This window comes from Protopterus annectens, chromosome 5.part0 (assembly GCF_019279795.1).
Source record: "Protopterus annectens isolate FY-2018-M chromosome 5.part0, PAN1.0, whole genome shotgun sequence".
Classification (NCBI taxonomy): domain Eukaryota; kingdom Metazoa; phylum Chordata; order Ceratodontiformes; family Protopteridae; genus Protopterus; species Protopterus annectens.
The window spans coordinates 1,275,850,158-1,275,865,485 of NC_056735.1; the positions used below are offsets into that span (position 1 = coordinate 1,275,850,158).

Below are 15,328 nucleotides of genomic sequence, written 5' to 3' on the forward strand. Positions count from 1 at the left end.
GGCTTTGCTGTGTGCTATGTCTATTTGTGGTGTATGCATGGCTGTGGGTATGTTGTGACCTGCTACATCTGACATTTATACAGAGCAGCTCCCACTGTCATCATTTGTAAAGGTGACAGCCCTATAGGTACTTTATATAGACTGCTGTGTCATTTGACATGTCAGCACATACCTGCGGTCAATACTGAACTTCCTACTGCAGTGCTTTTCATACCTTCTGAGTTATCTTGCAGTCGATAATACTGTTTCCTCTGACATGTATCTGTTTCTGATACAGGATATCATTTTCTTACACCAATACACACAATATATGGTGGCATCACAGGCCAGATGCCATTACATTCCTATTGCAGGACACACCCACCCAGAGGGTTGTATTCCTCACAAAGGCCAACAGGTGCTTATCCACACTTATTCTATCATGTACCTTATGTGTTTGCCAGTATTTGCGCTTTCTGTCAGTGGCAGAACTCACGTGCGAGTGTGGGGGACTGGACACTGTATCGGGGACACTGCATGACACCCTGAGGGACACATTTCTTTTGATTCTATTAACCTTCCACATTGACTTTCACAGAGTACATTGTCATTCACATTTGTTGAGGTACATGCTTTTGACTTGTACATGTTTTGTCATTTGTCCTGACGTCTTTCTTCTCACCTGTCCACCTAGTATCACTAGTTCTGTACATTTATTTAGGACTGGTTACCTTCATACCTCTCACCTGTACACATTATGGGTAAATGTCCCGAGGTTTGACCTATGATTTTGTTACTTTTTTCATAATAATGTGCCTTTCTGGTAAATTACTGGCAAGGCATTAAGGACTGTGAACTTAGATAATAATGACTGATATTTGCATTTCATAATTAATAACCCTCATAACATTCGTACTCCTGACTACGCCATTATTCTATCAACGTTCTGAATTTGTCTGGGGTATATTTAATATAGTCCCTATTTGTATTTCATGTACTATGCCTTTGTCCGCTGTCTTATTCTGAAAGGTTGGAAGGTATGGTTTCCATCTTGGTCGTACGCATGTCCATCCATGATAATCGCCTACATGACACTGATATAAGTCCCTACGTCTTCCCCCAGTGGTTTACACAATATCCAGTAGATGGGTTCAACCTTTTTGGAGACTATAGGCGTGTGCTATACCCACATAGATATATTGATCACTCCCATGGGGCAGACCTAATAAATCTGTGCCAACCAACACCTAGGCCCATTTCTGCATACCCATGATTCCCATACCTGACACCCGTCCACAGTACTCTTTAGACATATTTAATGTGAGCGATAATAAAGTATGAAGACACTTCTAAGCACTCTCCACTCTCCGGATATCAGGTCATACGTCATACATTCTATCGACCCATGTATTATTACCCTTGCACCTGCTACTGTTGCATGTACAGCTATATCATAGTTGCAGCTGTGACTTCTTTGCGTTGATGATTATTGTACACACTTAGTACGGGATCAATTTTTGGGGTCCTGCAAAGGACACCTATATCCATGTTTAAAGTGTAGAACTTGCAGGTCTGTCACACTGGTACTTTCCGGGCAATGGTTTGGAAAGCAGCAGTATATTCACCTTTCATGCATGTCTGTCTGTCTATCCATAATACTTATACCATGACCTATTTATGTACGTGTTATATCTACAAGGACATATGTTTGTTTGTTGTGTATACATCTATTAATGTATCGTGTGTGTATAGCTATATATATGTACATATATACATATGTCCATATATATCTGTACATTCCTCATTTCATAAATTTCTTTGGTTTAAGTCTGTGGATATATGTGTATACACACATATATATATATATATATATATATATATATATATATATATATATATATCCATATCATACCTTTCAGCTGTACAGATTATCACAGAATGTACAGATGTTTGCCTCTTATCTTTGATCCGTTTTTCATAACCTTGTGGCTATCTAGCAAATTAGTGGCATATCATTAAAGACTGACGTTGGAAAATAATGACAAGCATTTGAGGTTACGACTTCATACCCTTCAGAGAATCCATGCTAGTGAAACACCTGTTATTCTATCCACTTTCTATGTTTGTTAGGGCAATATTTGGGAATTGTCCCTATTTGTACCAGTTGTTTTCATGGCTTTGTCCGGTTTCTTACTTTACGGGGTTAACAGGTATGAGCCATATATATATATATATATATATATATATATATATATATATATATATATATATATATATATGGGTTTATGTCAAAACAACGACACGCAAAAGAACGACATTCATTATATCGAAACGAAACCATCGACATTGCAAAACATCGACACTACATTTATACGTAAGTACAGTGCTAACATGGGTCCTGCAGGGGGGAAGTAAAGGATATGATATGACACTGTACCCATACTACTTCCCCCCTGCAGGACCCATGTTAGCACTGTACTTACGTATAAATGTAGTGTCGATGTTTTGCAATGTCGATGGCTTCGTTTCGATATAATGAATGTCGTTCTTTTGCGTGTCGTTGTTTTGACATGAACCCATACATATATATATATATATATATATATATATATATATATATAAAACGTGGAGAAAACAGCATTCATTTGCTATGCTGTGAGTGGATTACACACGCGCAGGTGCACTTGCATATCCTTATTGTGGGTTACATATGTTTAATAAATATTTGTGCTTATGTGGCCTTTCCTAATTGTGACCGTAACAGTTACATATCTGCATTCTGGTTTATGGACATATGCGAAACACATGTTCACCTTTACATATTTAAATGTGTTTACAGCACAAATGCATTCATTACACTTTAAACTTATATGTGCCGTGGTCGTAGTTCAACCGGGACTGCATTCACGTTGGCCAGATGGTGGAACCACTATTCTATTGGTGTTCTGCCTCATTGATATGCATACCCATAGTACTTAGCTACATCAACATATGCCTCACCGCTTCACTTACAACACAGGCATCCATTCTCCTGCTGGGAAAAACGTGGTACTGCATATTACACATTCCCTATTGCCTACTGCTGTGGACCCCAGCTGCATAGTTAATCACTCCAAGGATATGCAGAACACCAGGGCTTATAGTCATGGCACATACAGGTATGATTGTCAGGGTGTTCATGTAGTGATCTGGGTTTAGGCTTGTCCATCTGGTGAACAGAACTTCCCTGGCTGCGTTCAAATGTCAGACAAAGCACATGGACAGGGAGTTTCTCCCTATTATGAATTGTTACCTGTGTTTACAGACACAGGTGTTTGTGCACCTGTCAGCAGCTTATTCTGTTGGCAATGCATATTATGGGTGGGGTTGTTACAGTCCATTCTCCACGGTGAGGGGTGTTCCCATTCTCATTTGACTATTTCCTGTATTCAGTCATACGGGGATTATTATTTTGGACATGAAGTGACTACAAGTATGCAGTTGTACATTACACAAATGTGAAAGGTTGTTACTGTAAATATGTACAGAGTACCTCTGTAATACGCTGTTGTGTTCTGGCAAAGCAGTAGCTAATCATTAAAGACTGAAGTCGGAATGTGATGACAGGCAGTTGGGTTTCAGACTTCATACTCTTCAGGACATTAATGTCAATGTGCAAACTGTTATTCTATTAAATTTCTATGTTTCTAAGAGCTATCTTTATAAATTGTCCCTACTTTTGGGCCTTTGTCTCACTTTTATTCATGGCTCTGTCCAGATATCTTGCTCACACAGGTTGACAGGTATGGTCGGTCACGCCTGCACACAGTAAGTGTCCCTCACACTTGATCAGGGTTATCCTGTTTACGTCAGTGTCTTCATCACCCTTATTCCATTTGCCACTATGCAAATGTGTGCAATATATTCTCCCGCCTATTCGTGTCGGGACACGTGCGTCACAGGAAGGTGTTTTATCCTAGGTAGTAGGTTATGCATGACCACTTAGGGCTGGACAGTGTCATGGACCTCTACTGCACATTCTGACTTGTGTCCAGATATCTACAAGATTGGACATCGTGTCTGCATGCCCATTCTACTATTTATACAGGTTAGTTATCCCATGAGGGATATCCCAAAAATTTGACAAGACCAATTCCAAAGATCTTTCTGGCTTTACGAAAATGTGCAGGGGGTTCTACATGCAAGGGATACATGGTTTGCAGTCCTGAAACTGCCTAGGGTGACACTACCTACTACATATGCGTAGGGGTCACTATGTGTAGCTGTGTCTGCAACGAACCAGTAGGCCAAGTACGGCTGGATTTGGTGGACGTTCTGGTATGGGAGCGGGTTGTGTGATGTGGAGGGGATGCTGGGTAGGCCATTATACATCCAGGTGTGTTGCATTTGTTATGGCCAGTTCCATCAGGACCAATCTATGGGTATGTGACGGTGACATATCTATACATTTGTATTGCACATTTCCATATTCATATGTTTGTGGGATTGTGTTCTACACTATGGCCTGTCTGCTTGTCTTGCAGCTGTTTCTACATGTGTTTGTGTTACTTTCAGCTTCACCCGCTGCTCCCTCATACACCTCTGGTTCACCTTTTCTGCATACGACACAGTATCGCCTTGGAGGATTTTACCATTACCCATCCACCCCTCACACGCAAATTCCTCACACCCCATAGATCACTACTTTGGTTGTTGGCCCATGACATGGCCAGAGTAACACATTGAATACCCTAGATGTGTCAGGTACCTTTATGGTTATGTGGACTACCCTGCCATGTTTGCTTTCCACATTCTATACCTCATGCACATAGGTACACGCCCATACTTAACTTTCATTACTTGGTTGGTATACCCGGGTACTACCCATTCGACTGTGTCACATACAAGTTCGGCTTATACCGCTGACTTCCGGATTTTGCCAGCCTGTTGTACTCATTGGTAGGATGGCACCTTTTCCTATGACCAAGTCATTCCTTACACATATCCGACTGTTGTGGACAATGCCTCCCCACAGTCGACAGTAGGGTTTCCACCTTTTCAATTGGCCACAGTGTGACATTTGCGGTGAACACATCACATTTTACAGGCCGACACATACCCACGGTCAGTTCGGCAGATAGAGCTTACAATTCTTGCCTATATATAAGCTTATTCTTGTAGCATTTTGGTGGCTTATTCTGTTTCTTATGACATTTATGTAATATACGTACAGAGAAACTGTTTAATGCAACTATTACATAACATCTAAGGAAGAATTATGTCCTATAATCTCTGGACATTTGCCATTTTTACAAGTTTGTGTCAGGACACATCTGCCCACAGAGGGACTGTTGCTTGCAAACTGGGACAGGTGGTAATCTTAGTCGACGTTACGGATCATACTGTTCCTTTCGGCCTGCATGTGTCCTTATTGTTGTAGCTGTTTATATGCTCCTTCTGTTTCGTTTACATGCATATTCTATTTCCTATCACATTTGGTATGTGAAATACGGGCATACCTTTTGCATGTGACTATTACATGCATTGTGGGATATGATTCAGACATACGGTCACTAAATATATCTACATTTCTCCTCGGGTATTTTGTTATGGACACATCTGCCCTGCTATGTATCCTCCCTCACATTATGGGTCAGCTGGTGACCCTCTCCATTGGGCTGGACGTACCTACTGGTGGCGCGCTAACATATGATGCATTTCACTTCCACATGGTATAGCTATCTACACTACGTTGGACTACGGGCACACGGTTTTCCATGTCATTTGTTCAAGGGTTAGGGACCCGTTATTCCCTACCGTGCATTTGTGTTTGCTACTTCATTTTCTTTTCGCAGGAACTATCTTGCATGTTTTGCATACATTTTAGTATCCACGGACACTGATAGGTGCAATTACTATTGCAGGCAGAATATAATATTCAGCAGTTTAGGTTTCGACAGCCGACATTGACACGCCTCCGTGTGCAACTTCGATACACCCCATGCACTTGCGCATGTTACCCTATGCACGTGGCTGTGGCGGCTGCGTGTCTTCATTAATATGCATATGGCGCTACTACTCCAATATATGCCACACGGTCGGTGCAAGCCTTACGCCGGCCTTGCGCCGAGCTTCATGAATCCCGGGGAAAGATTTTTATTGAAGCAACTGCTAAGATTCTATGGTTATTTACATAAATGTGTATCATTCCTCTAGCTTGGTCTTTTCAGTAGTCAGAAAGCTCTTTTTGTGCATGAGAACCCATCTTAAGCCATGACTCATTAGGAGTTCAGCTATGTAAGGAGGTACGCTGTGCACCCTGCTCAGTTTGTTTTTACTGCCTGAAGTAAACAACTGATCAGCTTTGCTTCATTTGTTCATTGTTTGCTTAGAAGTCTTAATCTTGACCTGGCTATGTACACATTTTCCATTATTTCACTTTATCTACATTATGTTACACATTTGCTTGAGGTCAGAAAAAGAGAGCTAAACTAATATGTCCTTTAAATGAATGTAACATCTTCTCCCCTCCATCACCACCATCCCCTTCTTCTTCCATTTTTATCAATTTTTTTGTAGAGCTTCTCACCATCACCTATTCTGTTGGCCTGTTTCATGGCTCTACGGCCCTCTCTGTGAAGAAATAATTTTGCAAATCTGTTGACTAGTTGGCCCCTATAGTCTGTTGCCTATGCTCTCTCCCTATGTCTTCTCTGTTTCTTTGTCAGTGTAACCTCTTCATATCTCCCTGAACTTGTGTATACAGGGAAAGTTATTTTATTAAGATATTATCCTAAGAAGTTCATCAATGGCATTGTTGAACAATGTCTTTAGACTCAGAGAAGGGGAAGTAAGGATAGACACTGGCTCGAGTATGGGCATTTCTCTAATATATACCATAGACAGTAAAACTATTGAAGACATTACAATGAACAAATGGAGAATGTTTTCCATAAGTCCAGGGATTTATGAAAAAGTAGGGGAAGGGCCTTGTTTGACTAACAAAAAAGATTAGACTTTATAGGACAAATGTAAATGAAGTGATTGTGGGGTGAAAGTTAAGGGAAACAGGTGGTACACATACAAATGCCTTCCTTGTAACACGAGCAGATTTATGGCAGGAATACCAATATTTCATTGTATTAGCACCCAAAAGAGTTGTAGATCTCCAGGGTATTTACATGTTATTCAGATTTATTACAATACATGACAGCATGCACAGCGTGTGAGTTTTGTTCTCTCTCTCTCTCTTATATATATATATATATATATATATATATATATATATATATATATATATATTATATATATAAAAAACAATAAGAAAATTTAAAAAAATCATGAATGACTGATACCAAATACAAAAGAGTATTTAGTACTTTGTAAAAATGTAGAACTCACTGTCTTCATTAAAAAAATGTGTATTTTGTGTGTTAAACCACATCAGGGAAAGCAAATGGGGTTAACACGGAACTCAGTTTGGAATACAGAGAGACTACCAATTGCAGGCATGTCTCACTGCCTGTATTGGGGTTGTCTGCATATGTGCCATGTTTTGGACACAGCATGTAAATTCAGGTGTCACACATGTTGTTTCTGTAGGTATCATTTAAACATGCATATTTTGTAATTTATAAAGAAAATTGTTGCATAACTTAACCACATTGCATGTTTTCATTCAGCCATGTATTTTCCGGTACACATGGTACTTGAGGTCAGCTATGAAACATTGTCAGTTGAAATGCCAAATCCAAGTTCATCAGAATGAATTAATGGAATTGACAGATTTTTGAAATATAGTTTTAGAGTGTTATATTTTCAAACACACTCTATTTTATATATGCCATCTTGGAAAAAGCATAATCTCAGAGAAGATAGCAAGTCCCTTCCTCCTAGAAAAATACATTATTACACTGCAAAACACCAGCCTTGATTCCAAAAGACTTGTTCTCAGTGTAAATGACCACTTACACTGAGAGCAGTTATTTTGGAATCTGACCCCTGGTGTAAGCCTGTTTATAGATGTAACTCACTTATGCTGAGAGCAAGTCTTTCAAAATCAGGGCAGACTTACACTGACAGTGTTTCTTTTGGAATTTGGCCCATAATATTTTGACTAACTGCCAATATGATGAGTTAATTCTGATTAATGTGGATGTGACAGCTTGTCTGTCATCTGATCATTATGAAACCTACTTAACAATGTGCATGTATACAACACAACATACTATAAGACCAAAATGAACTGCAACAAAGGTAACTAACTAAACACCAGTGTAATTCTGTAATACAAAATTTAACATTTTAACATTTTCCTTTTTTTTCAGCTCAAAGCATAAACAATATACCAACACTAGTATATACATGATGCCGTCTCAGATCACTTATCTTGAAAAGCCTCTCTGTATTCGATTGTTACATCTGCGATAGGAATGATGAGCTTCATTCACACATAATATACTTGTATAAATTTGCCTGAGAGTGGCCACTGCTATCTCGATTCTAATTATCGTATCACTTTTCTGCTGTATCTGCTGTCTTTCTTTTATTTTCAGCAAACACAAGTGATAAAATGTCATATGGATGACAATTATATAATAAAATAATTATGTGCAAATGCTCTGTGCTTTCAGTTATATAACTAGATAAATAAAGAAGCAAAGTTTTGAAGCAATATACATTATTCTGAGCAATCTGTGTTCTGAAGAGAAGACACAACTTTCTTTCTAACTATATCAGATCTCACCAGTCAAGCATTCTGCAGAAACTATTCCAAAGCAGGTAAGTAGAAAGTAGCTAACAGAAAATGTTGGAAAATATGGCTGCTACAAGTATCCTGAAGATGTGTTGCAAAACTTACCTGTAACAGTCCCATGTCAGTATCAGGGAAGTTTCATCCTTTAACCTCTAACCATCCCCTATACAATAGTTTTAGTAGTCCACATATTTAAAACTTAAATCATTTGCAGATATATGGGGGGAGTCTTTTAATCAGAATCATTTCCACGTGTCATCTGGTCTCATTACAAAAGGTTGTAAAACTGCTAAGTTTGTTTGTGTTAGCATGGAAAACTGTCATATCTGAAAGGAAAATGAAACCAGCACTTTATATTTTCATAGAGTAAAGCAAGTTTAATGGCCAATGGGACATTTTTTTTTTTTCTAGTTTTATTTTTTGAAAGCATCAGCTTTGTTGTTATTATCATGACATATGTACCCCCTTTACATTTAAAAATCATTTAACTAGCCATTTTACATAACCATGCTCTTCTCCATAATGTTGATTTTATAATAGCATTCTTCTTGGTTGTGTGGTGCTTACATTCTCAAAATAGCAACATGTAGTTGTCATTCAGGGCATACTTCTCAGCCATTATTATTAATTCATCACAGAGAAAAGTGTTGTTGTTGTGTCTTTTGGCTTTTCCTGGTTAGGGGTCACCACAGTGGAACTCTGGTCCACTAATGATTGGCAGCAGATTTTTATGTGCCGAGTTGCCAGCCCTGATGCACAACCTTCAAGTGTATCACGCTTATATCATGTTTGACTTCTCTTTCCAGTTGCTTTCTCATATTTCAGGTGAAGGTTGTATATATCTTTTTAAAACAAATAAGTCTTGGCAACCGTTCTGTCTTTATTATCATTTAACATTTCCTATATCCTCCTCATGATGGTCAAACATTAAGGACTTATAAACAAGAGTGCCTAGATCCCTCTCAACAGTGCCTGATTGAAGGAGTGTGTCACCTATATGATATGACATGTGAAAATGTTTTGTTTGCAAAAATAAACTGTGCTATATTTGAGACCGTTGTCCTTACACTAATTGCTAACATGGTTTAACCCATGATGGAGCTATTGTAAGTCATTGAAAGGTTGAATAACTCTACTCCATTTATAGCTGTCTGCAAACTTTGATAGCCATATGCTAGGATTATCAACCTGAAGGTCTGAGAAATAGATGCCAAATAGGAGAGAGTCCAGTACTGATCCCTGTGATACAGCATGGATAACCTTTTTGCCTTCAGAAGTAGTACCTGTAACTGTAGCCATATGGGTTCTGTCACACAACCAGCTAGCAACCATAGCACAACATAAGTATTTATATTTGGATATTACCTGCATGGAGAGATGTCTAAACATCATTGGCTAAGTTCAGATATGCTTTGGTTATTTCTCAAGAAATTTATAGAGGTTAAATAGGCAGGACCGACCTCCAACGAAACCAGACTGTTGAGGGTCCAGGCTTAACAGATTTCAATCTCAAAATTAATGAGGTCTGATATATCTTCCAAAGCTTTACATATGAGGCTAATGAGACTGTAGTTATCAGGATCCATGGTTGAACAACACTTGTGTAATGTAATTACAAAACCTATTTCCTAGGCTTCAGAACTGCAGTCAGTGGAGAGGCCTAGAGTAAAGATGGTATGTGTATGTGGTGTACAGATAGGCCATATATGACAGTGATAACTAGGTAACCTGGCATATTATCAGAGCCCATGGATTAGATGCTCCTGTGTTTTGAGATGGCTGACAGAACTTGTTCTATAGTAGCTAAAGAGGGTGGCTGGGATTGAGGAATGAGTGGAATAGATGTAATAGTGGATGGAGCAAAATTTCAACTAAATTTATCAGCTAAGATAATAGCTATTTCCTCTGGGTCAAAGTATGCAGTATTATTGTCAACTAGCTCTAAACATTGTGGGCGTTAGTTCATAACTTCCTGACATAGTTAAAGAAATATCTGTAGTTGTTTTTGATGCTTTTGATCTTAATGGCTATTTTAAATTCATACCCTTCTTCCTAATGGTTCCTTTAAGCTGTTTATTAGTTTTCTTAAGTGTGTTGTTAAAGATCAAATAAAAGAAAGGTCCAGTTGAATAAAAGTTAAAATACTCTAATTAGACACTATGGACACTTACCTTCCTAAGAGTTCCATAGTTGTGTTTTTGATGTATTTATGATAGCTGTTTCTAAAAAATAAATATTGTTAAAAATAATGAAATGACAACTCAGAGATTCCTGGCTTGCTGTCAGCCACCTATCTGGAAGTAAAATCTGTGCAAGGCATGCTGATGTCAATGAGTAGAGCAATAGAGCCACACCTCTTAGCTGTGTTTGATTTTTCAGAATGTTCCTGATTTTGCTGATGTTTCTGCCCTGCCATGTTAACATTTTTGATTTTCGGTTGAATCACTGAGGATTGTAATAGGATTATAGTCAGTCGCCAATGCCAGACATTAAAGTTCAATTCTTGTTGCACTGAAAATTGATGTTGATGCAAACCCTGTTGTCCTTGATTTGGCCATTTGTCTATTCATTTTTATTCCCTGCAATTGCTAGGCAATACATTTCACCGGTAGGGGATGAAGGACGGAAGCATAACTTGATTCAATGTTTCAGTTGTTTTTTTTTTCAAGAAAACATTCAGTGTCTGGAGCTGTTCATATTCCTGCCCCATGATGTGCTCATACTCCTTTCCCATGGTGCTGCTCATACTCCTTCCCCATAGTGCTGTTCATACACCTGCCCCATGGTGCTGCTCATACTCTTTTCCCATAGTGCTGCTCATACTCCTTCCTCATGGTGCTGCTCATACTCCAGCCCCATGGTGCTGCTCATACTCCTTTCCCATGGTGCTGCTCATACTCCTTCCCCATAGTGCTGTTCATACTCCTGCCCCATGGTGCTGCTCATACTCCTGACCCTTGGTGCTGCTCATACTCTTTCCTCATGGTGCTGTTGATAATGCTTCCCCATGGTGCTGTTCATAATCCTCCCCTATGGTGCTGTTCACATTCTTTCCCCATGGTGCTGCTCATACTCCTTCCCCATGGTGCTGTTCATACTCCTTCCTCATGGTGCTGCTCATACTCCTGCTCCATGGTGCTGTTCATACTACTGCTCCATGATACTGCTTATACTCCTGCCCCATTGGGTTGCTTATACACCTTCCCCATGGTGCTGCTCATACTCCTTCCCCATGGTACTGTTCATTCTCCTGCCTCATGGTGCTGCTTATACTCCTAGCTCATGGTTGTGCTCATAATCCTTCCCCATGGTGCTGTTCATATTCCTTCCCATAGTGTTACTGATACTCCTGCTCAATGGTGCTGTTCATACGCCTTTGCCATGGTGCTGCTCACACTCCTTCCATATGGTGCTGTTCATACTCCTTCCTCATGGTGCTGCTCATACTCCTTCCCCATAGTGCTGTTCATATTCCTTACCCATGGTACTGCTCATACTCCTGCCCATTGGTGGTGTTCATACTCCTGTGCCATGGTGCTGTTCATACTCCTGCCCCATGGTGCTGTTCACACTCCTTCACCATGATGCTTCTTACACTCCTTCCCCATGGTGCTGCTCATACTCCTGCCTATGGTGCTGTTCATACTCCAGCCCCATGGTGCTGCTCATACTCCTTTCCCATAGTGCTTCTCATATTCCTTCCTCATGGTGCTGCTCATACTCCAGCCCCATAATGCTGCTCATACTCCTTTCCCATGGTGCTGTTCATACTCCTTCCCCATAGTGCAGTTCATACTCCTGCCCCATGGTGCTGCTCATACTTCTGCCCCATGGTGCTGTTCATACTCTTTCCCCATGGTGTTATCGATACTGCTTCCCCATGGTGCTGTTCATTCTCCTGCCACATTGGTGCTCCTCATACTCCTTCCACTTGGTTCTGCTCATACTACTTTCCCATGGTGCTGTTCATACTCATTTCTCATGGTTCTATTCATTCTGCGTCCCCATGGTGCAGTTCATACTCTTTCCTCAGGGTGCTCTTCATACTGCTTCCTCATGGAGCTGTTCATAGTCCTTCCTCATGGTGCTGCTCATACTCCTGCCCCATGGTGCTGTTCATAGTCTTTGCTCAGGGTGCTTTTCATATTGCATTCCCATGGTACAGTTCATACTCCTGATACATAGGGCTGCTCATACTCCTGCACTCCTGCCCCATGTTGCTCCTCATTCTCCTTTCCAAATGATGTTGTTCATACTCTTTCCTCATGGTGCTCTTCATACTACTTCCCCATGGTGCTGCTCATACTTCTCTCACATTGTTCTGTTCATACTCCATCATGGTGCTGTTCATACTCCTTCCTCATGGTGCTGCTAGTACTCCTTTCCCATGGTGCTGTTCATACACCTTCCCCATGGTGCTGCTCATACTCCTGCACTCCTGCCCCATGTTGCTCCTCATTCTCCTTCCCAAATGATGTTGTTCATACTCTTTCCTCATGGTGCTGCTCATACTCCTTCCTCATGGTGCTGCTCATACTACTGCCCCATGGTACTGCTCATACTCCTTTCCCATGGTGCTGCTCAGACTCCTTCCTCATGGTGCTGCTCATGCTCCTTCCCCATGGTGCTGTTGATACTCTTTCCTCATGGTGCTGCTCATACTGCTTCCACATGGTGCTGCTCATTCTCCTTCCTCATGGTACTGATCAGACTCCTTCCCCATGGTACAGTTCATACTCTTTCCTCATGGTGCTGTTGATACTGCTTCCCCATGGTGATGTTCATACTCATGTCCTAAAGTGCTGTTCATACTCCTTCCTCATGGTGCTACTCATACTCATGCCCAATGGTGCTGTTCATACTGTTTCATTATGGTGCTGTTCATATTGCTTTCCCATGGTACAGTTCATTCTCCTGCTACATAGGGCTGCTCATACTCCTGCACTGCTGCCCCATGTTGCTCCTCATTCTCCTTCCCAAATGATGTTGTTCATACTCTTTCCTCATGGTGCTGTTCATACTACTTCCCCATGGTGCTGCTCATACTTCTGCCACCTTTTGCTGTTCTTACTCCATCATGGTGCTGTTCATACTCCTTCCTCATGGTGCTGCTCGTACTCATTTCCCATGGTGCTGTCCATGCTCCTTCCCCATGGTGCTGTTCATACTCCTGCTCCATGGTGCTGCTCATACTCCTTCCCCATAGTGCTGTTCATACTTTTGCCACATGGTGCTTCTCATATTCCTTTCCCATATTGCTGCTCATACTCCTTCCTCATGGTGCTGCTCATACTACTGCCCCATGGTACTGCTCTTACTCCTTTCCCATGGTGCTGTTCATACTCCTTCCTCATGGTGCTGCTCATGCTCCTTCCCCATGGTGTTGTTGATACTCTTTCCTCATGGTGCTGTTCATATGGCTTCCACACGGTGCTGCTCATTGTCCTTCCTCATGGTGCTGATCAGACTCCTGCCCCATGGAACAGTTCATACTCTTTCCTCATTGTGCAGTTGATACTGCTTCCCCATGGTGCTGTTCATACTCATGTTTTATGGTGCTGCTCATACTCCTTTCCATGGTGCTGCTCATACTCCTTCCCCATGGTGCTGTTCATTCTCATGCTTCATGGTGCTGCTCATACTCCTGGCTAATGGTGCTGCTCATACTCATTCCCCATGGTGCTGTTCATATTCCTTCCCCATGGTGCTACTCATACTCCTGCTCCTTGGTGCTGTTCATATGCCTTTGCTATGGTGCTGCTCATACTCCTTCCCCATGGTACTATTTATACTCCTTCCTCATGGTGCTTCTCATACTCCTTCTCCATAGTGGTGCTCATACTCCTTCTCCATAGTACTGTTCATATTCCTTCCACATATTGCTCTTCATACTCCTGCCCCATGGTGCTGCTTATACTCCTTCCCCATGGTGCTGTTCATACTCCTGTCCCATGGTGCTTTTCATACTCCTGCCCCATGATGGTGCTCATACTCCTGCTCCATGGTGGTGCTCATACTCCTTTCCCATAGTGCTGCCCATACTCCTTCCTCATGGTGCTGCTCATACTCCTGCCCCATGGTGCTGCTCATACTCCTTTCCCATGGTGCTGCTCATACTCTTTCCCCATAGTGCTGTTCATACTCCTGCCCCATGGTGCTGTTCATACTCCTGCCCCATGGTGCTGCTCATACTCCTTCCCCACGGTGCTGTTCATACTCCTGCCACATGGTGCTTCTCATATTCCTTTCCCATATTGCTGCTCATACTCCTTCCTCACGGTGCTGCTCATACTACTGCCCCATGGTACTGCTCTTACTCCTTTCCCATGGTGCTGTTCATACTCCTTCCTCATGGTGCTGCTCATGCTCCTTCCCCATGGTACTGTTGATACTCTTTCCTCATGGTGCTGTTCATATGGCTTCCACATGGTGCTGCTCATTGTCCTTCCTCATGGTGCTAATCAGACTCCTGCCCCATGGTACAGTTCATACTCTTTCCTCATTGTGCGGTTGATACTGCTTCCCCATGGTGCTGTTCATACTCATGTTTTATGGTGCTGCTCATACTCCTTTCCATGGTGCTGCTCATACTCCTTCCCCATGGTGCTGTTCATT

General features: G+C 41.4%; 1 protein-coding gene across 1 annotated transcript in view; it reads left to right on the forward strand.

Moving 5' to 3' along the window:
* The window catches only part of CD47 (CD47 molecule), a 480,493-nt gene extending 471,918 nt beyond the window's left edge, over window positions 1-8,575 (forward strand). The window contains exon 4 of the mRNA XM_044071099.1: window positions 8,286-8,575. The gene's annotated coding sequence lies outside the window, so the exon portion shown is untranslated. The remainder of the gene's footprint in view (window positions 1-8,285) is intronic.
* Window positions 8,576-15,328: the final 6,753 nt, after the last annotated feature.